The 23,360-nt window shown below is 46.4% G+C and overlaps 1 protein-coding gene across 1 annotated transcript in view; it reads right to left on the bottom strand.

Annotated features, from left to right (window-relative positions):
* The window catches only part of CAMTA1 (calmodulin binding transcription activator 1), a 1,148,791-nt gene that overhangs the window by 922,860 nt on the left and 202,571 nt on the right, over positions 1-23,360 (bottom strand). The window lies entirely within an intron of this gene.

The raw sequence follows: 23,360 nt of genomic DNA, 5'->3' as shown, positions 1-23,360 counted from the left end.
CAGACTGGGAGGGGGTGCAGAGCAGGGATGATGTGGAAAGCGCGGATGCTGGCTCCATCCAATTCCCGGTGGGTTCCTGATGTGCCAGGGCAAACCCACGGAGCTGGGCCAAAGTGCCACAGCAGCTATGGCTGTAATGCCCTTCCCAGAGCCAGCAGGCCTGACCAAGCAAGAGAGAGAAACCGATCTTCTAGGTCTGCAAGTCAGCCCTGCTCCCCCTGGTGCTGACAGCTCCAAACGGGCAATTTTCCGGGCTTCCAGATTAGGACTGAGTCTGCTCATCAGCGCAGACCTCCAGGCCTGGGACCCGACAGGCATGGTGCCAGGCAGTCACCAAACGGGATGTAAGACCTGTAGCCAAAACCAGAAGTGAGGTCATAGGACAGCCAATGTAAAACCAGTGGTCCCTGTTCTAGGAAGTGACCCCACAAAGCATCACAGAGTGCGCCCCAGCAGTCCAAATGTGTGATCTTGGCCCCAGCCAAAATGACTCCAGATTCTCTTCCCCAGGAATTGGGAATTGGATTTGAGGGCCTGCCTGTAGTCTCGGTGCGGCTGGACCTGACTCATGTCAGGACCGTGGGTATTGGTTCCCCCACTACCCCACATGGACTGAGCAGCAGGACCCAGCCCATCTGCTGAGATGAAATGACACAGGTCTACACAGAGGCATGAGATGAAGAAAGAGGCTGGGTGGCCTTCCAGTCCCTACTCCATGTTCTACCTGAAGCCTGCTTCTCACCTGTGAGAATCCCTGTGCCTCATGATAGGTCTCTATCTTCTCCTTAAGCTAGCTGGAGGTTTTCCTGGAACTTGTGACCAAAAGAGCCAGAAAGAATACAGTTGGCTAATGTAGGATGGTCCTAGGGACAATTTTGAGATATCTAGCTTTCATGGAATGCCCCAGAAATACTTGGTATTACCATTCATTCATCCATCCTTCTACCCATCCATCCACCATCTATCCATCCCTCCGTCCCTCCTTCTACCCATCCACCATCTATCCATCCACCCCTCTATCCCTCCCTCCCTCCCTCCATCCATCCACCATCTATCCATCCATCCCTCTACCCATCCATCTACCCCTCTATCCCTCTATCCCTCCATCCATCCCTCCCTCCCTCCCTCCATCCACCATCTATCCATCCATTCCTCTACCCATCCATCTACCCTTCTAACCCTCCATCCCTCCCTCCATCCATCCATCCACCATCTATCCATCCATCCGTCTACCCATCCATCTACCCCTCTATCCCTCCCTCCCTCCCACCATCCATCCACCGTCTATCCATCCATCCATCCAATAGTTCTATTTATTGATTGCCTACCATGTGCCAAGCACTGGCTATAGCTATAGCAATTAACAACAATAATTATAAAACTTATCTTCCTGGAGAAGATAAATATGAAATAAAGCAAAACAAAAATACTAAAATGAATACATAAAGACAAGTTGTGGTAAGTATTCTGAAGGAAAGCCATACAGCATGATGGCAAGCATGTCTGGTAAGTTGAGGGGTTGAGATTTAAGCTGAGATGCAGTGTGAATAGCAGATGAAGAGCGGAGGAACAGGGTCAGTGGATAACACAGCCCTGAAGTGCCTTTGGAAGCAAAAGGGGGAGAGGGTGGGATAAGGCTGAGGGGGTTACACGGGCTTAAAACACTAGCGCTTTCTGAAAACGAAGATATTTTCTAAGAATATGGCCTCGAGATAGGAAGGGTTTCCGGAACGCAGGTTTCACACACACACATAGTTTTTTTCTGGAATTCAGATTTGGCCAGCCTGCCTCCGAGGGGAGTGCACAGGATAAAGACAGCAAACAGGACCCAAAATCTGGCACATTCCATAAGCCCTGGTGGCTTCCCCCCAGCCTCAAGCAGAGCTTTGATAAATGAACCATCCAGAAAAGTATAAACAGGGCAGCCTTGTAGGCTCTCCTAGTAAGAAAGGACTTCAAAGTCACCTAGACCAATAATCTCCCTCTCCACCAACACCCTCCTCTCGGGAGGATAACACAGCAACCCACGACCAGGGACAATATTCCCTACTGGCCTGGCTCCCACCAAGCCTCAGAGCTGCAGGGTGCTGCTGAGTTGGGAGGCCCTCTGCTCCCCATCCCCTGACCCACCCAAGGCTAGCACACTCACCTGAGGAGACTGCCAGGAGAGGGTCCTAGTGAGTTCAGGAGCCACTCTTCTGCCACCTCCTTAGGGACAAGAAGCCGGCACCCAGGGAAATGCTGGCTGCGACTTTGAGGAAGGACACAGGATCGTGAGAGAAGCTTCTTGGGATGCTTCAGAAGAGAAAAAGGGGCCCTTGAGTGTGCAATGCAGGCAGGAAGAACTTGTTTCCAGGGCCCTGCCTCCATCCCACCCCTGCCTCCATCCTTCCACCTCTACATGGGCTCACAGACGCAGTCACCTCTCTAGGATCTGCCCTTGGCCCTCTTTTTCCAAGCTTATGGGGTTCCCAACTGCCTGTGGCCAGCACAGAGGAGGGAAACACCACTGGCTGGACACAGCCTCCTGAGTTCCTTACATCACGTTTGGTCCCCAAAGCACTGCTCCCCTCAGAGCCTCCAGGGACCAGCCCCGGGGGACTCCTGGATGCTGCCTGTCTTAGTGTGCCGGTGCTGCTGTAACAGAAATACCACAAGTGGATGGTTTTAATGAACAGAACTTTATTTTCTCACAGTTCAGGGGGCCAGAAGTACAAATTCAGGGCACCAGCTCTAGGGGAAGTCTCTCTCTCTGTTGGCTCTGGAGGGAAATCCTTGTCTCAGTTTCTCTAGCCCCATGTTCCTCAGTTTCTTGGTGATCTCCATGTGGTATCTGTCTTCCCCTCATTTGTGCTCACTTGTCTCTGTGTCTAACCTGCTCTTTTTATCCCAAAAGTCATTAGGTTTAAGACACATCTCATACTGATATGGCCTCATTAACATAACAAAGAAAACCTTATTCCAAATGGGATCACATCCACAGGTATAAAGCTTAGAATTCTAACACATATTTTGGAGGGACACAATTCAATCCATAACAATGCCAATTCCACCATCCTGCCTGAAAACTTTCCTTTAGGGTGCTCTGTGCGTTCACAGTCTACCCAGGGGACTGTGCTATTCCGTATGTGGCGGAAAAGCACCGCACAGAGAGTCAAGAACTCTGGCTTCTACTACTACACAGCCATCAAAAATATTTAAGTGTTTAATAACAAAGGAAAATGTTTATTATGTAATATGGAATGGAAAAAAGTAGGCTACAAAATTGAACAGAGTATGAACTCAGCTATGTAAAAATACCTACAGAAAAGTCTAGAAAATGATAAAATTTAGGGCAATTGCCATCTTCTTCTAAAATACTTTTCTGAACTTTTTAACTTTTCTAAAGGAGCATATGTTACCACTAGACATGGCCACATCATTTATTGGAAATTTTGAAACCCAAAAAGCTCTGAAAATCTAGTTTTCTTAAATTTGGTACCATTTGGTGGCAAAATTTAATCTAAACTGACAGAATTTATCGTTGTTGTTGTTAGGTGCCTTGGGGCCCCTGCCTGACTCATGGTGATCCCATGCGCAATGGAATGAAACACCGCTTGGTCCTATGCCATCCTCATGATTGATTGTAGATCGGCCCCATTGTGATTGATAGGGTTTTCATTGGCTGATTTTCAGAAGTAGATCACCAGGCCTTTCTTCTTAGTCCATCTTAGAATGGAAGCTCTGCTGAAACCTTGCAACACACAAGTCTGCATTGACATAAGGGTGATGGCTGCTCATGAGGTACACTGGCCAGGAATCTCCCACATGAGAGACGAGAATTCTGCCACTGAACCACAACTGCCTCCCATGACACAGTTCATAGTACTTATTTATCCCACTAGTGTCGGTATTCATGTTTCACTGCAGAAATATCAATGTGTTTGCTTATAGGGTGTTATTCCAAAAGCCAGAGGTTGTACTAGTATATACCCTGTGTTATCCTTCTGAAATCTAAAGAATTTTGGATTCTGAATCACATCTGACCCCAATGGTTTCAGATAAAAGATCTGAAATTTTTAAATTTCACATATTTAAAATATGGTGATATAAAATTAAGGAGCCCTGGTAGCACAGTGGTTAAGCATTCGGCTGCTAACCAAAAGGTTGGCGGTTCAAACCCACCAGCCACTCTTCAGAAGAAAGATGTGGCAGTCTGCTTCCATAAAGATTACAGCCTTGGAAACCCTATGGGACAGTTCTACTCTGTCCTGTAGGGTCACTATGAGTCAGAATCAAGTTTACGGCAATGGGTTTTAACAGAATATAAAATTAAAATATTAAAAAATATTTTTTAAAGATTACCCACAGTGACAGCAAAAGAAACTCAAGGGTCTAGCATCAGTCTCCAGTCTTCCACTAACTTGCTGTTGGACCTTGCAGAAGTTACCACCCTCTGGGCCTCAGCGTGCAGATTTGTACCACGAGGATGTAGACCTCCACGTCCCTCCAGGTCTGCCACTCTGTACACTCACGATTTCCAGCACTACAGGGAGGGATGTGGATAGTCCTTAAAGGGGACCCATCCCTAGCATCTACCTGATGCCTCTATCTATCCCTGGCTAGCCAGAGAGGGGAACCCTAGGCCATGGGAGGAGAGAAAGACTTCTGGTTGTTGGGTGGTAGCAGCAATGGAAACTGCCCATGGAGGAAGAAAGTGCCCTGCCCTGCCCCAATTTGCCCCCAACCTAAACGCGCAGGCCACTGAGGGGTGGCGGGCCCTAACCACTACTGAGAATGGGCAAAGGGACTCACAGCTTCTCCAGTGAGTGTGCCTGGCAACGCTCATCCATAAGGGGAAGTACAAAAAGCTAATAAATTGCCTCTTCGAGGACTTCCCTCCAGAGACATAGTCTCTGGAGGAAAAGCCCAAGGGAGCAAAGTCTTGGGTGGCTTAAAACAACAGAAACTTATTGTCTCAAGCCAGAAGTCTGAATTCAAGGTGTCGGCAAGGCTATGCTCTCTCCCAAGGCTCTAGGGGAAGATTCTTCCTTGTCTCTCCCAGCTTCCGGTAGCCCCAGGCGTTTCTTGGCTTGCAGCTGCAACATCACTGTGTTCACAATGCTGGTTTCCTTCTGTGTGTCTTTGTCTTTTCTCCTCTTTTATAAGGACACCACTCAGGTGGGATGAGGACTCTCACTACTCCGATATTACCTCGTGTTAACTTAACTGATAATGTCTTCAAAGACCCTATTTCCGAACAAGTTCACAGTCACAGGTTCTGGGGTTAGGACTGCAACATATCTTTTTGGGGGACACAATTCAATCCATAACAAGTTCCAGTGGTGGAATTTTAAGGACTTGAATGACAGAGGACTGGGTGGAGGGAGTGTTCCTTTATATCCCACAATTCAAAGCACTAAGATACCCCCTTCTTCACGTGTATGTGACGAACTAAGCTCTCCCAACAGCTGCGGTTTGTAACCAAAGCGCCAGTGAGCAGAACCGAACCAGGTGTCCTCTCCCCAAACCGTACCAAAACCACAGCTTGGTGACTCTTAATTTTCTTCTAATTTTAGGATTGTAACAGCGTTCTAAGAACCCCTCTAAGTGTTTTAGGGAGATGGTAATGGTCCTATACTAAAATAATTCAACCAAAACTATAATTTTAGTGCCACAATCAAAATGAAATAATGGCTGTTTACTATGTTACACCTTTCAAATGACCTTCATTTGAATACAAATTGTGGCTTGAAATTCTAAAAGCAGCTCCATTCCAGAAGGCTGCAAATTGCAGGAACTCTGGGAGGGCCTGCTCTTTTTGGAGACTCCTCCCCTGAACGCACAGTTTAAATGGCTCTCCTTCTCCGAAGCTGCTGGAGACCCATTTAGAGCAGTGGTGCAGAGCTGAATGGTCCTGACTGGGCCATACAGGCCCAGGAGCTGGCAGAGGCAGAGGCCTTGGATGCTGAGCAGGTGAGGGAAGGGAACATTACCTGGGAAACCCTATTGTGCTCAAGACCAACTGGGCAGAGGAGCAGGGAGAGTTCAGGAAACTTCCTCCTGGGAAACAGATGTTACCCCTGCCACGACCTGGTCCACTTTCGTCATCACTCACTTGGACATTTCCGTAGCATCCTGGCCTGTCCCTGCTTTCCTGCTCCACACAGTCTCCTCTAGCCACACCCAACTACATGCAGAGGGGTCCTGAAACTCCCCTTCCATGTCTTTGCTCCTATGCCCTCTCTGCCAGGTGGAGGAGTGAAAGAGCTTTCCAGGCCAACTCCTGTTGGTTTATTTATGCACTGGTTCGGCAAGTATTTACTGCAAGGCAGTAGAGATGGAGAATAAATGGGCAGGTTGTGTGTGTGCAAGTGTGTCCCCTTCTCTGCTGGTCTGGGACACCCCAGGGTTAGGAGTGTGACTTACTCAGCCTGTATCCCAAATGCCCAGCCCCCAATTAATGCCTGCTGGATTAAGATTTCATCTCTCAGAAGACTGGTTGTTGTTGTTAGGTTCCGACTCATAGTGACCCTGTGTACAACAGAATGAAACATTGCCCGCTTCTGCGCCATCCTCACAGTTGTTGCTATGTTTGAGCCCATTGTTGTAGCCACTGTGTCAGTCCATCTCGTTGAGGGCCTTCCTCTTTTTCGCTGACCCTCCACTTTACCAAGCACGAAGTCCTTCTCCAGGGACTGATCCCTCCTGATAACATATCCAAAGTATGTGAGATGTAGTCTCGCCATCCTTGCTGCTAAGGAGCACTCTGGCTGTACTTCTTCTAAGACAGATTTGTTCGTTCTTTTGGCAGTCCATGGTATATTCAATATTCTTCGCCAACACCATAACTCAAAAGTGTCAATTCTTCTTCAGTTTTCCTCATTCATTGTCCAGCTTTCGCAAGACTGGAGGGTAGAGTAAATCTGGGGCCTATCCTGTCTAAAACATCTATAATTATCACTGCCTTTTGTTTGTTATTGTTAATTGCCCTTAAGTTGGCTCTGACTCATGATAACTCCATGTACAACAGAACAAAATGGTGCCTGGTCCTGAGCCATCTTTATAATCATTGGTATGTTTGAGTCCATCGTTGTGGCTATTGTGTAGCGTCTTCCAACCTAGGGGCCTCATCTTCCAGCACTATATCAGACAATGTTCTGTTGTGCTCCATAGGGTTTTCATTGGCTAATTTTTGGAAGTAGATCACAAGGCCTTTCTTCCTAGTCTGTCTTAATCTGGAAGCTTCACTGAAACCATGGGTGACCCTACTGGTATTTGAAATACCAGTGACATAGCTTTCATAGCAACATGCAAGCCACTTCAGTATGACAATCTGACAGACAGGCGGTGGGTCTTTTGCTTACACCTACTGAAAACTTTTTCAGAAGCCAGGCCTAGCAAATTTCTAAATATGTGACCTTGGGTAAGTACTTAATCTCTCTGAACCTTAGTTTCCACACACGTAAAGTAGTAATAATAATAAAAGCTACGCTCTAGGCTGTCATGAAGAGCAAACGATACAAGATATATAAGAAGCTTACTCCAGTGCTGTGCACATAAAAAACTTGTGGCTGTCCAGTTGATTCTGACTCATGGAGACCCCATGTGTTACAGAGTAGAGCTGCTCCATAGGGTTTTCTTGGCTGTGATCTTTACAGAAGCAGTTCGCCAGGCCCTTCTTCCATAGAGCCGCTGGGTAGATTCAAACCACCAACCTTTAGGTTAGCAGCCTATTACAAACCACTTACACCATGCAGGCTACTTCTTGGCACATAAAAACCAAAAACGAAACCCATTGCTGTCAAATCGATTCCAACTCATAGCGACCCTATAGGACAGAGTAGAACTGCCCTATAGGGTTTCCAAGGCTATAATCTTTACAGAAGCAGACTGCCACATCTTTCTCCCATGGGGTGGCTAGTGGGTTTGAACCACTGACCTTTTGGTTAGCAGCCTAGAGCTTAACCACTCTGTGACCAGGACTCCCTTTTTCTTGGCACATAGAACCTGCGATATTTACTGTTGTGTGATTTCTGCATTTGTTACCACCACCCTGCCTGTCCAGCTCGTTCTCCGATGTTCTCTGCAGGTTACACGTTCCAAGGAGGAGTGCTGGACCCACATCAACCTCTCTCCTCTCCAGTGCCCCTGCTCCTGGTATTTGCCAGGCTTGGATCTGGAATATTCCTTTCCCTCCTCTCTGTCTATACACAGCCATTCATCTTTCAGAGAGAGCTCGGCTCCTGCCTCCCAGAAAGCCCTCGTGCTCACCTTCTCCCAGGAACAACCTACTCACTTAGCTTCTATCATAGATGTCCTACCCACCCCATTCTGAGGGCCTGACTTTCAGGAGGCTCCCCTCTCTCAAAGGCAAGCTCCCTAAGGAAGGAGCCCTTGTCTCCCAGAGCCCTATGTCCAACTGAACACTGTACCCACTATCACTTCAAAAGTCAAGTCTCAAATGCAAACTACAGTGAAACTGTGAGAGCCAGAACTCAATGGGACTGCCTTGTTTTTCCAGGTCTTGTTAAGTTTTCTGCCTTTGACAGGGTGCAGTTGTACCACTTTTCTATCACTCTCTATTAAGGGAAAATATTTGAGTTCTCCTTCCCTGATAGCTTTCCGCCTTACACAGTTTCACCTTTCAGAGGTTACACTGTATCATCTTTCTCCCTCTTATCAGCACCACACAACTCCCACCCCAGGCCTCAATATCCCAGGACAAAAAATGCCAGATAGCACCCTCATTGGCCCCTTGTCTGTGTCACAGAAGGTCCTGCTGATGTGTCCTTCTCACTGCCTCTCACATTCACGCGTCTCTTCCTGTTCTCTTGCCCAGACCTTCATTGCCTCCTACAGAGAGTCCAAGAAGTCCTCCCAGTGGGCCTCTGCCTCCTGACTCTCCCCTTTTCATTTTATCCTGCTGTTGGATTAATCTTCCTAAAATCCAATTTGGAGTCCCTGGATGGCGCGAACGGTTAAGTGCTCAATTACTAGCTGAAAGGTTGGCGGTTTGAACCCACCCAAAGCACCTCAGAAGACAGGCCTGGCAATCTGCTTCCAAAGGTCACAGCCTTGAAAACCCTATGGAGCAGCTGTAGTCTGCACACAACAGGTCATCATGAGTCAGAATCAACTCAACAGCAACTAACAACAATAAAACCCAATTTGATCAGGTCAAGTCCCTGCTCAAACAGCTTCAGTTGGTGTCCTGGTGCCCAAGAGGAGAAAGAAGCTCCTGAGTATAACTAAGATGTTCCAATCCACATCCACACAACGGAGTCTTACTCAGTCATAAAAAGGAAAGTGGTACCGCTACAGTCCACGACATGGATGAACCTGGAAAACACTGTGCTGAATGAAAGAAGCCAGTCACAAAAGGCCACATATTGTATGATTCCATTTATATAAATGTCCAGAATAGCAAATGCATAGGCAGGATGAAGGGGTTGGAGGGTGGTGACTAAGGGGTATGGGTTTTCTTTTTAGGATGATGAAAATGTTCTAAAATTGGTTCTGATGATGGTTGCACAATGCTGTCTTAGAAGAAGTACAGCCAGAATGCTCCTTGGAAGCGAGGATGGTGAGACTTCATCTCAGGTACTTTGGACATATTATTAGGAGGGATCAGTCCCTGGAGAAGGACATCATGCTTGGTAAAGTAGACGGTCAGCGAAAAAGAGAAAGACCTAAATGAGATGGATTGGCACAGTGGCTGCATCAATGGGCTCAAATATAATAACAATTCTGAGGATGGCGCACGAGGGAGCAGTGTTTTCATTCTGTTGTACACAGGGTTGCTATGAATCAGAACCAACTTGACAGCATGTCATGAATTGAATTGTGTCCCCCAAAAATGTCTGTCGGCTTGACTGGGTCATGATTCCCAGTATTGTATGATTGTGTAATCTGATGTGATTTCCTTATGTGTTGTAAACTCTATCACTATGATGAGGTTATATGTGATCTCCTTATGTGTTGTAAACTCTATCACTATGATGAGGTTATATGTGATCTCCTTATGTGTTGTAAATTCTCTCACTGTGATGAGGTTGTGCTGATGAGGTTTACAAGGTTAGATAGTGTCTTAATCCAATCGCTTTTGAGATATAAAAGAGAGAAGCAAGCAGAGACACACGGGAATCTCACACCACCAATAAAGCAGTGCTAGGAGCAGAGCGTGTCCTTTGGACCTGAGGTTCCTGCGCTGAGATGCTACCAGACCAAGGGAAGACTGATGCATCACAAGGACCTTCCTCCAGAGCTGACAGAAAGAGAGAGCCTTCTCCTGGAGCTGATGCCCTGAATTTGGACTTGCAGCCTACAGGACTGTGAGAAAAAAAAACTTCTCTTTGTTAAAGCCATCCACTTGTGGTATCTCTGTTATAGCAGCACTAGATGACTAAGACACAGCACCTAACAACAACAACATGAATATGCTAAAAAAAAATTGGCTTATACGTTGTAAATGGGTTAATTGTACTATATGTGAATTATATCTTAATAAAGCTGTTATTATGCTCTAATCACACTCCACCTACCTCCTCTCCTGCCATACTTCCCTACCATCCTGAACAGGTATTTGTCATTCCATTCAACCTGGATTCATTGTTGCCAACTCTCCATCAATCCAAAGATAACCATCCTTCAACGCCCAGCCCCCCAAATCCCTATAGCATTCATTCATCCATTCATTCATTCATGGATCCAGAAAATAATGACTGTACACTTACTGTCCCAGACATTCTGGGAATTCGAGAGAAAACAAGATATAGTTCCTGCCTCCAAGAAGCCCACAATCTAATTAAAAAAAAAAAAGAAAGAAGCAATCAAAAGGGCAATTACCGTACAGTAACTGAGAGTCCCTGGGTGATGAAAATGGTTAAGTGCTCAACTACTAACCAAAAAAATGGTGGCTCAAAATGCACTCAAAGGCACCTCAAAAGACAGGCCTGATGATCTGCTTCCAAAAGGTCAGAGCCTTGAAAACCCTATGGAGCACAGTTCTACTCTGCAGCACTGGGGTCACCATGAATGTGAATTGATTCAATGACTATTGGTTTGTTTTTTTGTTTTGTTTTAATTCGGTATGGTGCTAACCATACTACTCACTTGGTTCTTCATTGTTCAATTGAACCATTCAGGTTTTACTTGTTTCTCTCCAGAAGATCCTGAGCTCTCCACGGGCAGGGATGTGTGCGTATTCTATTTCCCCCAAAGTTCACATTGTTGGCGGTGGGTGTAAAGAGGCTGGAATGAGCTGTAGAAGACCTGAGATTGGGTGCTAGCTCTGCCACAGACTGTGTGACCCTGGGGAGGCCACGGAAGCTCTCTGCCCCTCAGCGTTCTCCCCGGGAAAACAGAGATGACGTCTCCTTCATGGGAAGAGCCGTGTGTAGCAGGGTGATTTATTGAGAATTTAGTTTGGCAGGATAATCTGTTGAAAGATTAACTTGTGTCTTGTAGACTCATCAGAAATGAGAGAAAGGTGTTTTCCCTCTCTCCCAGGAAGATGGCCAAGCCTTTTATTTAATCCAACAAATAATTGATATTTGTTAGATGAATGAATAATTTTTATTTTATGATTTACCTCCATGAGCTAGAAGGAGACATTGTGAGGTTACCCTGGAGGGAGAGACCTTGAAGCAGGACTTTGTACTTCCAAGGCATCTAAGCTCAACTCCTAAGCCAGGAGAGGGCTGGAGTTTGGTGGGAGATGAGAGGGTCCTGATCCCTGGGAGTATTGGCTTGTCTGTGATCTGTGAAAGGAAATGGTGCAGGCTCCCAGGGGGTGCGGGAACTGAGCTTGATCAACCCCTAGAAGACATACGAGTGGCCGGAGGACCAGGCATCAAATGCCATGGCCTTGGAAACCTAGGCAAGGCTCACGGCGGCTTCGTTTGGTGAGAGGGAATGGAGCCACAAGAGGAGCTCCCAGCTCTGAATGGACTCCACTGGCCTCAGCAGAGCTGGGCATGCAGCGTTCCTACTCAGACAGAACAGCAAGAACAGGGGCAGCCTCCGCAGCTTCAGAGGACTTCAGGGCTCGCCTACAACCCTGGAGTCCAGAACTCCTGATTTGGGACCAACCTCTAATCTTGGCAGCCGGGGCTCTGAACTGGACTTAATTTGATTTCAACAAAGAAATGTAATATTCCCTGCCCTGCACTGCGAGTGTCTTGGAACAACTCCAACCTGACATTTAGGGGGATTCTCTGAGATGATTAACTCATATCTGCCTCACTGGCCAAGCACAATTCCTAGAGTTGGAGACAACAGATTCTTTAGTTCTTGAAGTAGTGACCGGAGATCTATCAGAAAACTGGGGCAGAGAGAAAAGTATGGTCTCTCAAAAGTTCCTGCTGTTTGGTGGGAGGGAAAGGGGGTCCTAGTGAACTAAGAAATGAGTGAGCATAAAAAGACCCTAGAGAACGCGCTCAAATGCTGGGACAGACCAACACAGAGTAGCTGACAGCAAGTTCAAGAAAAAACTGGGAAAAGAAGAGAAGGGATACCCTATCACAAAGGAATAAAAAGGACTGGTGTAACTTTAAAGCACAACTTAAATAAACCACTCAGTAATGATTTACGAATTGGTAACATGGAAATGCAGCCCGGGTGGCGTAGTGGTTAAGAACTCAGCTGCTAAGCAAAAGGTTGGCAGTTTGAATCAGGGCAGTTCTACTCTGTCTTATGGGGTCGTTATGAGTCAGAATCGACGTGATGGAAAAAGGTTTATGTTGTTGTTGTTTTTTTTTTAACATGAAAATCATGGAAGATGGAGCCAATCCCAGGACAGCCTGTGGCTGAGGGGCCCTGTCAGCAGGGGTCCCTGGGACACTTCCCTTTCCATTGCCAGGGCTCAGGCAGGTGGCTGTGAATCTCAGTGGGAGAACTTCTGAAAACAGACAAATGTGTCTTAGACGGCCAGAGGTAGTCCATGAGTGAATGATAAAGAAAGACAATCCAATCTGATGTGGCTCAAAGATCGCCACAGTCCTGCTTCAAACAAATCTGAAAAATAGCATTCCTTTGCCAAACATAAGGCTTCTGTGCCCAGTTCAAAAGTGCTCATAAGTTACAGTATTGATACAAAGACGGTGCCCCAGGAAGTCTAGACACATACAGGGAGCCCGGCTGCACCCCTGCCCTCTCAGGCCAGAGCAGGGCACCTGCAGCCTTCAAGTGGAGCAGCCAGGCCTGGAGGAGCTTCCCCATTCCGTCTCTCCTCCTCTGCCCCACCCAACTCTCCAAGCCCAAGAAAGCTCTTCACTCTGGGCAGAGCAGAACCAAAAAACCAAACCCACTGCCATCAAGTCCATTCCAAGGACAGACGAACACGGTGATAATTGAGACCAATCCTTCAGCAGTTTAAGAAAAACTGCTTGTCTCCAAGGGCAGACCACCATGCCGTGGGCTACGCCATTTAGAGTTGACCTTACATTAAACCTCCAAGCCAGAGACCCTCCAGTTGGTCTGCATAAAGCAGAGTTATTGGGCCAAATGTTTTACAAATAGATGCAACTCCAGACCCCAAGAAACTGAAGGGATATTATGGGAATACACAGCTGTAGTGTTTTGTTACTATATGAAAAATTGGATTCTCTAGCTCCTGTTTTCCCTTCCTGCTCCCTGGATCCTCCCTCTCCTTGTTCCTCATTCTAGATGCTGTGGCTCCTGGCACCAAGAACAATATATATTACAAATGAGCTTCCCACTACAACAGCCCAAACCAACTCAAATCCCGAGCTGCTTTGCGCTGTGCTGGGGTCTATAAACTCCAGCTTCCGATCTCTCTTCACACCAGAATGCCATCATAGGCTAAATTTTAAAGGATGAGACCTTAAAAAATCAGTGACAGCTTCAAACTGGATATGGGGGCCACTTGTCACCATGGCCTCTGTCATGGATTGAATTATGTCCCCCCAAAAAATGTGTGTATCAATTTGGCTGGGCCATGATTCCTAGTATTGTGTGGTTGTCCTCCATTTTTTTATTGTAATTTTATGTTAAAGAGGATTAGGGTGGGATTGTAACACCCTTACTAAGGTCACATCCCTGATCCAATGTAAAGGGAGTTTCCCTGGGGTGTGGCCTGCACCACCTTTTTCTTAAAAGAGGTAAAAGGAAAGGGAAGCAAGCAGAGAACTGGGGACCTCATACCACCAAGAAAGCAGTGCCAGGAGCAGAGCATGCCCTTTGAATCTGGGGTTCCTGCATGGAAAAGCTCCTAGTCCAGGGGAAGATTGACAACAAGGACCTTCCTCCAGAGCCAACAGAGAAAGACTTCTCCTGGAATTGATGCCCTAAATTTGGACTTCTAGCCTACAAGACTGTGAGAAAATAAATTTATCTTTGTTAAAGCCATCCACTTGTGGTATTTCTGTTACAGCAGCACTAGATGACTAAGACAGCCTCCCCATGGAAGCTGGTCCTGCCAATGGAAGCTCTATTTTTAGCTCCGAGATTTGGAGATGTGAAATTGCCTTCTTCAGCAGGATGTTATTAGGAACAAATCCTGTGCCCCAGATCCCCCGAAAAAGAAAGGGAATTATGCTCCCGCAAAAGTACTAATCCCTGTACCAGTGAACATAAACCTGTTTGGAAATAGGTTCTTTCTTTGAAGATGTTACCAGTTAATAAGGAGTAGGGTGGGTGCTAATCCCTTCTGAGGGATGTCTTATAAAAGAGAGAACAGACAGGGAAACAGAGTCACACAGGGGAAAGATGCCATGTGAAGATGTATCTATAAGCAACAAAGCAAAGCCAAGGATTGCCGGCAACCTCTAGAAGCCAAGAAAGAGATGTGCAGCAGTTCCTCTCTCAGAGCTCTCAGAAGGAATCGACAAGGCTGATACCCTGATTTGGACTTCTGGCCTCCAGAACTATGAGACAATAAATTTATGTTCTTTAAAGCTACCCACTTTGTGATATTTTGTTACTAGCCCCCGGGAACTAAGACAGATGTCCCACATATGAAAGGCAGCATTTCTAGCTTAGGCCTCCCACAAGCCCCCATAGAAATAAAGGAGATGAAGCCTTCATCCACCCTTACGGCCACAGGAGAAGCCAACAGTCATGAGCAGGTGCCGGCTGAGAGATTTGCATACCTTATTTTCTCATAACTCTATAAGGGATGTGTCCCCTGATAGATGAAGACACCAGACTAGCCCAATGTCAGGAACAAACCAGGTTCAGGTTGTTTTTGGATACCAAAAGTAGAGTCTATCCCCCACCCCACCCTACCCTGGCCCAGAAGCACAGCAGAAATCCAGAAGTCAGGATGACTTCCCTCTGCTTTTGGCCTCCTTAATCAAAACTTCCTTCTGTTAAGGCTGATGGAAACATTTGGAAATAGATAATGGTGATGGTTGAACAACATGATGAACATAATTAATGTCACTGAATTATAAATGTAAAAATATGTTGAAATGGCAAATGTTTTGTTGTATGTATATTTACCACAATTTTTAAAAAATCAACTGTGCACCAATGTTTATTGCAGCAGTTTTTTTAAATGGCCAAACGATATCGGTTGCTCTTGTTAACCGCCGTCAAGTTGATTTTGAGTCACAGTGACCCCATATGTGCAGAATAGAACTGCTCCATAGAGTTTTCAAGGTTGTGACCTTTTGGAAGCAGATCGTCAGATCTTTCTTCTAAGGCACCTCCAGATGGGTTTGAATCATCACCTTTTTGGCTAGTAGTCAAGCGCTTAACTATTCGCACTACTCAGGGACTCCTGCATGGCAGCACTTTCCACAATAGCCAAAAGATGGAAACAACCAAAATGTCCATCAACAGATTAATGGATAAACAAAATGTGGTATCTGCATACAATGGAATAAAGTCCTGATGCATGCCACAATATGGATGTATCTTGAAAACATCATGCCAAGTGAAATAAATCAGTCGCAAAAGGACAAATATTGTATCATCTCATTTATATGAAATAAGCAGATATATAGAAACTAAAGATTATTACAGGTTACCAGGAGTGTGGGGAGGGGGATAGTTTTTGCTTGGGAGCACTGAGGTTATATTAATGGTGGTAGAATGATTTGGAAAAGGATAGCGAGAATGGTTGCACAACTTGAAGAATGTAAGCAATGTTACTGAATTGTACACATCGAAATTGCTGAGATGGTGTGTGTTTTGTTACATATATTTTCACCATAATATATATTTTTTTTAAATCAAGATTTCCTTGGCCAGTCACCAGCCCACATATGCTGAGTAGGACTTTTTATGTCCCTTCATTCTCCTTAGAATACATGCTCAATAAGGGCAGGGACCATGCTCGCTACTTAGCCACTCTAATGTCCAGGAAGGAGCAGCCTGGCACGCAGCAGGCACTCAGCATTTGCTGATGAGGTGAGCAAGGTTAATTGAGATATTGACATACAAAATAGTTCACTAAACACAGGTCCTTGCTCCAAATGCAAAAAAAGAAAGTAAAAATTCAAACATACTTGTCAAACATCAAATTAATATTAATTTACTCAAACTAGGGGGAAAAAAAAACCTATTGCCGTCAAGTCAATTCCAACTCATAGTGACCCTATATGACAGAGTGGAACTGCCTCATAGGGTTTCCAAGGAGCAGCTGGTGGATTTGAACTGCTGACATTTTAGTTAGCAGCCAAGCTTTTTAACCACTGTACCACCAGGACACCAATTTACTCAAAGGCATGAATAAATGTCTTAAAGTAGGTTTTTCTGTCTTCATTAAAGACAAATGACTAGGTGTGTCAGTAAAACCACACACAGCACTTTTACTGAGTTGCATATTATTCTTGCCTGCAGTTTACATAAGCTTACAATCTTTACTGTGTCCTCTTTACCAAAAAAAAGCCAAACCCACAGCAACCCTATAGGACAGAGTAGAACTGCCCCACAGGATTTCCAAGGAGCACCTGGTGGATTCAAACCGCCAACCATTTGGTTAGCAGATGTAGCTCTTAACCACTGGGCCACCAGGGTTTCCAATGACCTCGTTAGCTGCCCTCAAGTCAGCTCCAACTCATGGCGACCTTACGTGTAACAGAACAAAACGTTGCCCAGTCCCACACCATCTTCACGATCATTTTATGTTCAAGTCCATTGTTGTGGCCATTGTGTCAATCCATTTTACTGAGAGCCATCCTTGTCTTCCTGATCCTCTGTTTTACCAACCATAATATCCTTTTCTAGTGATTGATCTTTTCTGATGACATGTCCAAAGTAAACGAGCCAAACACTCACTATCCTCGCCTCTAAGGAGCATTCTGGTTGTACAACAACAGAATCGCAAACTTTAGACATTAGAAAATCCAAGTTCCTTCCTCACTGGTCTAACATAGCAGAGTTACCCCTTTCTTGGCACAAGACTCTGCTTGCCTCATAAAATCTCCCGAATGCTGATGTTACTGGTTGGGAGAAAGAAAAGAGGCCAACAACTCTTCAGACAAAGATTAGACTGGATTATGGGACATAAAATGATACTCATGAAGAGTGTGCTTCTTAGCTCAAGTAGATACATGAGACTTAATGGGCAGCTCCTGTCCAGAGGTGAGATGGGAAGGGAGAGAGAGTCAGGAGCTGGTTGAATGGACACGGGAAATCAGGGGTGGAAAGGAAGAGTGTGCTATTACAGAATAGGGAGAGCAACTAGGGTCACATAACAATGTATGTATACATTTTTGTATGAGAGACTAACTTGAATTGTAAACTTTCACTTAAAGTACAACAATAAAACAAAAAAAAAAAGAAAAGAGGCCAAGAAGACCTCTGAGCAAGTTCACCAGCCCTCAGTCAGCCCCATTCCTCAGCTCCTCCCCCTCCAACAATGCCAAGTACAAAGTGCAGGCTGGGCTGCCTCTGTGGAGCTGCCCTTCACACACACCTCACCAAGATGACCGTCTCCAGCTCACAGCCTGCTAGACACACAAAGTTTCCCCTTGAAAGAGCAGCATCCAGCACCACCCTCCATGCTCCCCTTTATGGGGGTCATCTCTTGCTTCTGAGAAAGGCTGAAGGGCATCGGGTGAAGAGCTAACGCTAATGGCAGACGGTGCCCAGTCACCCCTGGTTAGCTGTAATCATGCCATCGCTGGGGCTCAGGGCAGCCACAGACAAGCCTGTCTGCTGGTCCAGGAGACTCCTGTACACTTCTTCCCTTTCCTTTCTTCTCCAGAGAGCAGGAAACCCATCTGATCACTTATCTAACAATGATGGAGGATGGGCAAGGGTGTTTTTAGCTCAGCCACAGACACCATTACCTTGCACCAAATCGGCTCTAGTGCAACGAAGATGGAAACATTATTAAATCCCTTTTAATAAAAGGTCTGCCTGTGGATCTATTCTTCAGCTAAAAATCTACCCAGAAGCTGCTTTTGCCTCTGAGCAGCTTAAGCGACAACTGCCAGTGGTAAGGGGAAGGGGTGGGGGGGAAGAGCCCCTCCACTGATGTATTTACAAACTCCTTGGGATATCCCAATTTTGGAATTTATATTTATTTTTAGTCCTACTTAGAGTTGCAGCAGAATGACACTGATACAATTGCATCTTCTGCTGTTTGATTACCTTTTTATAAACGTAGTGCCACAAAAAAGAAATTTCGACACTCCAGCAGAAGAAGCGTTGCTATAAATACTCCCACTCCCAGACACCTACATGTAATTACTCATAACGAGTGAGGAGGATGAGGAAAGAAGAAAGACCCATTATGTGCTTTTCTTCTCCAGGAACTTCTTGTGCTGGCTCTGTTAATTACTTTCTCAAGGTTTTCTCCATCTCTGCTTTGCGCTCACTGACAAGTGCACACACACCTGGGTGACAGAGAGCCAGGCCACTCCGGGAAGAAAATCCAGTACCAGTTGCAGTCAAGTCAATTCCAACTCATGGCGATCCCATGTGTTGCAGAGTAGAACTGTGCTCCATAGGGTTTTCAAGGCTGTGCCCTTTCAGAAGCAGGTTGCCAAGCCCCTCTTCCGAGGCACATCTGGATGGGTTCGAACAGCTAACTTCTCAGTTAGGAGCGGAGCACTTAACCATTTGTGCCACCCAGAGACTCCTCTGGAAAGAAAAGGGGCTCCCAAGGCCCTTGGAAGTGGGGAGGCATGGCTGAAAGAGTGAGTGAGCCTTTACTCCCTACCCACAGAGAGCAGTTTGGAACAAGCCAACACAGGCTGGCTAGGTCTAGGAAAGGAGAGATTGGACGCAGACCAGAGACCTAGCAGTGGTCCCTGCGGATGCTGCCCACTGGCCTTAGGGCAGGCTGGCTCAGCGATTCTCCAAGGGTCTCCATGTGGGTCTCTGTGAGCACTGAGTCACCGAAGACCCCTGTGTCTATCAGGCCTTTCCAGGCAGTTAGTGCGTCCTGTCCACGCTTCCTTCACCAGCCCATGGGGTGTCCCGTCTTCAGGCCAAATGTCCCCAGCCTGGCAAAAACCCTCAATGCCCCTCCCACCAATGCCTGGGCTGTGCCCACAGCCCCCACCCACTCACATACCATCCCTGCCCCCAGATTCTGCTCCCAGAATGCTGTCTGAAGCTTACTCCTCTGCTCCGGAACATATGAAGGATGCCTATGGTATGTTAGGCAGAAAAATCAGGACATAAAACTCTATATGTATTAGGATGAAAAACGCGTTAAATATATATGCATATGTAGAAAAAAAGCAGGGAAGACATACACCAAAATGACAATTGTGGCTGTTTGAGAACAACAGAATAATGGAAATATTTTTCTTTTCCTGTCCCCAAATTTCTGGAAGATTAATACATATTTTTATAATAAAAATAAATAAATTTCTAATTTAAAATAGTCTTACAGAGATAGAGAGCAGATTGGTGATTGCCAGGAGTTAGGAATGGTAGGAGGGCGGGGGAGGGTGAAACTTTCAAGGGTAGCAGAAGAACTTTGGTGATGAACAGTTCTGTGTCTTGATTGCTGTGGTGGTTCCATGAATTGATCAAACCCCAAACGAAACTCGTTGCTGTCAGTGGATTCCAACTCATGGCAACCCCATGTGTTATACAGTAGATCTGAGCTCCATAGGGTTTTCTTAGCTGTTATCTTTAAGGAAGCAGATCACCAGGTTTTTCTTCCACAGTGCTGCTAGGTTGTTTCAAAACGCCAACCTGCAGGTTAGTAATTGAGTGCAAAATGTTTGTACCACCCAGGGATCCCACAAATCTACACATGTGATAAAATGTCACTGAGCTATACACACACAATACCCCAATGTCAATTCCCTGACACTGATGTTGTACTATAGTTATGTAACATGCAGCCATTGGGTTAGCACCTGGGTGAAGAGTACATGGGCCCTCTCGTACTCTCTTTACAACCTCCTGTGATTTTGTAATTATTTCAAAATTAAAAGTTTAAAATAAATCTGACTATGGTTTAAATCTAATGCTGCAGAATCTGGAGGATTCTAAGCTGTGGGGCTGAACTGGCTTTGAAGGCCAACAGATACCCATGCAGCCTTTGCTTTGTGACTATAGAACAAGGAGAGTGCACACTTTCCCATTTGATTCAGCCCTCAAGAAACCCAGAAGGTGGGTGTTATGGACCGAATTATGTTCCCCAAAAATATATATTGAAATCTTGGTCCCTGTTCCTGTGGCTGTGACCCCATTTGGAAATGAGGTGTCTTTGTTATATTAGGTCATGCCCCTGTCAGGGGGTCCTAAACCTAATCACTTCTAAGTTATAAAAAGAGCAGAATAGACACAGAGACACACAGAGGGAAGACAGATGCCATGAAATGACAAGGAACGCCAACGATCACTGACAAACAGAGACTAGGAGAGAAGCTCACAGAAGGAATCAACAGCCAAGACCCTGCTGTGGACTTTCAGCCTCCTGAACTGTGGGAAAATAAATTTCTGTTCTTTAAAGCCACCCACTTGTGAGATTTCTGTCACAGCAGCACTAGGAGACTGAAAGAGTGGGTCTCTACATTGTAGATGAGGAGGCTAAGGCGAGAAACGTCCACACAGCTGGAATAAGCCCATCTGTCCCCTGTCCACATTCACAAGCCCATCCCACCTGGTACCACTGACAAACATCATATCAGGTAGCCTTCATCACAGCCTGTGAAGCAGATGTTATTATCCCCAGGTTTCAGGGAGGCACCCCACCAGGAAGTGACTTCGGCCCAGGACTTGGCCTACCAGGCCAGGCCCCACCGTGGTCACCTCACTTCCTGCCCAGCCCGCACCCCAGCCAGGTCTGCCTCCTCCACTCTGGTCATGTGTCTGCCTCTGCTGCCTCCATGGACCACAAACACCATCTCCTTCCTGCCCAGACATCAAATTCAGGCACCCTAACTGCCCACAAGCTGCCAAACTGAGAGCAGCTGGGGCTGAACAGGCAAGCGCACCTTGTCCTTGTGGAATGCAAAGAGGCCTGTTTGGCCCCCTCTGCAAACACCAACAAGAGCAGAGCAGCATCCCTGTTCATCCCAGCTGCCATGCCTCCCCCTGGTCCACCCATTGCAAGGTAGCATTCTGAGGCAAGACTGGGCCAGCCTAATCCCTCAGTGGCTCTCTCTCTCTCTCTTCAGGATAAAGTCCAAACTCTTTAAATGCCCCCAACTTAGCAAGATACACAAGGCCCTTGATGGTAGACCCCCAATGCCTCTGCAGCCCACCTCACCACATCTCCCCTTCTATTCATTCTACACCCTTTATTCTCTCCTCGGAGCTGCTGCACCTGCTGTTCCCCTTGCCTGGCATGCTCTTCCCTGAGCCCCCCCTCCCCACCCCCACTCTATCTACCACCTCGTTTTGCCAGGGTGTCTCCAATCATTCTTCATGTCTAAATTTAGATACCACTTCCTCCAGGAAGTCTTCCCTGACCAAGGGCTAGCTTGTGTGTCCTTACAGGTGCTCCGGTAATGCCCTATGCTTTCAAAACATGCATTTATCATAGTCATTACTACTGCCTAGGAGTCCCTGGGTGATGCAAATGGTTAAGTGCTGGACTATTAACTGTAAGGTTGGTGGGTCAAACCCACCCAGAGGCGTCTCAGAAGACAGGCCTAGCGATCTACTTCTGAAAGGTGACAGCCTTGAAAACCCTATGGAGGAGTTCTACTCTGCAAACATGAAGTTGTCATGAGGCCGAATCAACTTGATGGCAACTAACAACAACAACGATTGCCTGCCTGCTTGTCTGTCTCCCCACTGACCATCAGCTCCAGCTGCCCAGCAGGCAGTAGGTTCTCAGTAAAGATTCCTTATACTGATGAACTTCAGCCGAAGAACCTGTCATGACTTCCCAAGGGCAAGTTCATGGGTAGAGAGCTGGGACAGGACTGCAGGTAGTCTTTCTACTCTGAGTGCTGTGACCTTCCCATTAATCAAGGATGGGGACAAGGGCAGGGACATCCCCCAGTCTTTATTTCTGGTCTGGTCCCAGCACAGACAGAAGCAGGGGGCAGACAGAACAAAATGCACCCTGCTGTATGGAGATTTCTGGATCCTGGAGAACACAGCGGGGCCGCATGGGAGCAGTTTCCTCGGCTCATGGAGGGGCAAGGGCCGCTCCCGAGGGTACCATCTGGGGCAGGACTTGGTTAGGGAATTCTTCAGCTACTGTGATTCAGGAGTGGGGGAAGTGGTCTAGGCAGCCAAGGTAACAAGCTGCTGAATGCTTCAGGCTTAGTTTGGCAATTTATCGATGTTCTCGGAGTTAATGCATTATTATTAGTTTGCATACATATAATGTGCCCCTAGTTATTAACGCTGATATAATGCCACCCAAGAAAACCAAGAGACCTCAGAAATATTTACATAGCAGCATAATTAAGACTAAGAGCTGAGTCACCCAGGGACCCAAATGACTTTCTGGGAGAGGGAAAAATAGGACATTCTGACTTCACACCCTGCCCTAAGTACCCTCCCCAGATCTGGGTCAGGCTGTGCCTCCCTCAGGTCACCCTCAGCCATCCCAGAAGATCATCAGTGCTCTCCTTCTCAGCAAACTGAGCCTAGACCTTCAAGGTAGTGGCCACGCAAGGCTGCCCAGCCAGAGATTGTAACGAGAAGGGAGCCCAGGGCAGGAACTTGCAGCCACCAATCCTAGCCTGCTTCAGAGTCCTCTCTTCCACCGACCCCTCCTCAACCGAGAGAGGCTGCCATCCAATCAACTCCAACTCATGGCAACCCCATGCATGTTAGAGTAGAACTGTACTCCATAGAGTTTTCAGTAATTGATTTTTTTTGAAATAGAGGGCCAGGCCTTTCTTCCAAGGCACTTCTGGGAGGACTCAAACCTCCAACTTTTTGGTTAGCAGCCAAGCATGTTAACAGTTCGCATCACTCAGGGACTCCTAGAATACAGAAAGTTCTCTGAATGACAAACAGCTGAGCGCCCTGCCAGG

The sequence above is a fragment of the Trichechus manatus genome, unplaced genomic scaffold (genome assembly GCF_000243295.1).
Source record: "Trichechus manatus latirostris isolate Lorelei unplaced genomic scaffold, TriManLat1.0 scaffold00133, whole genome shotgun sequence".
In the NCBI taxonomy this organism is placed as follows: domain Eukaryota; kingdom Metazoa; phylum Chordata; class Mammalia; order Sirenia; family Trichechidae; genus Trichechus; species Trichechus manatus.
This window is presented reverse-complemented; position numbering and strand designations above follow the sequence as displayed.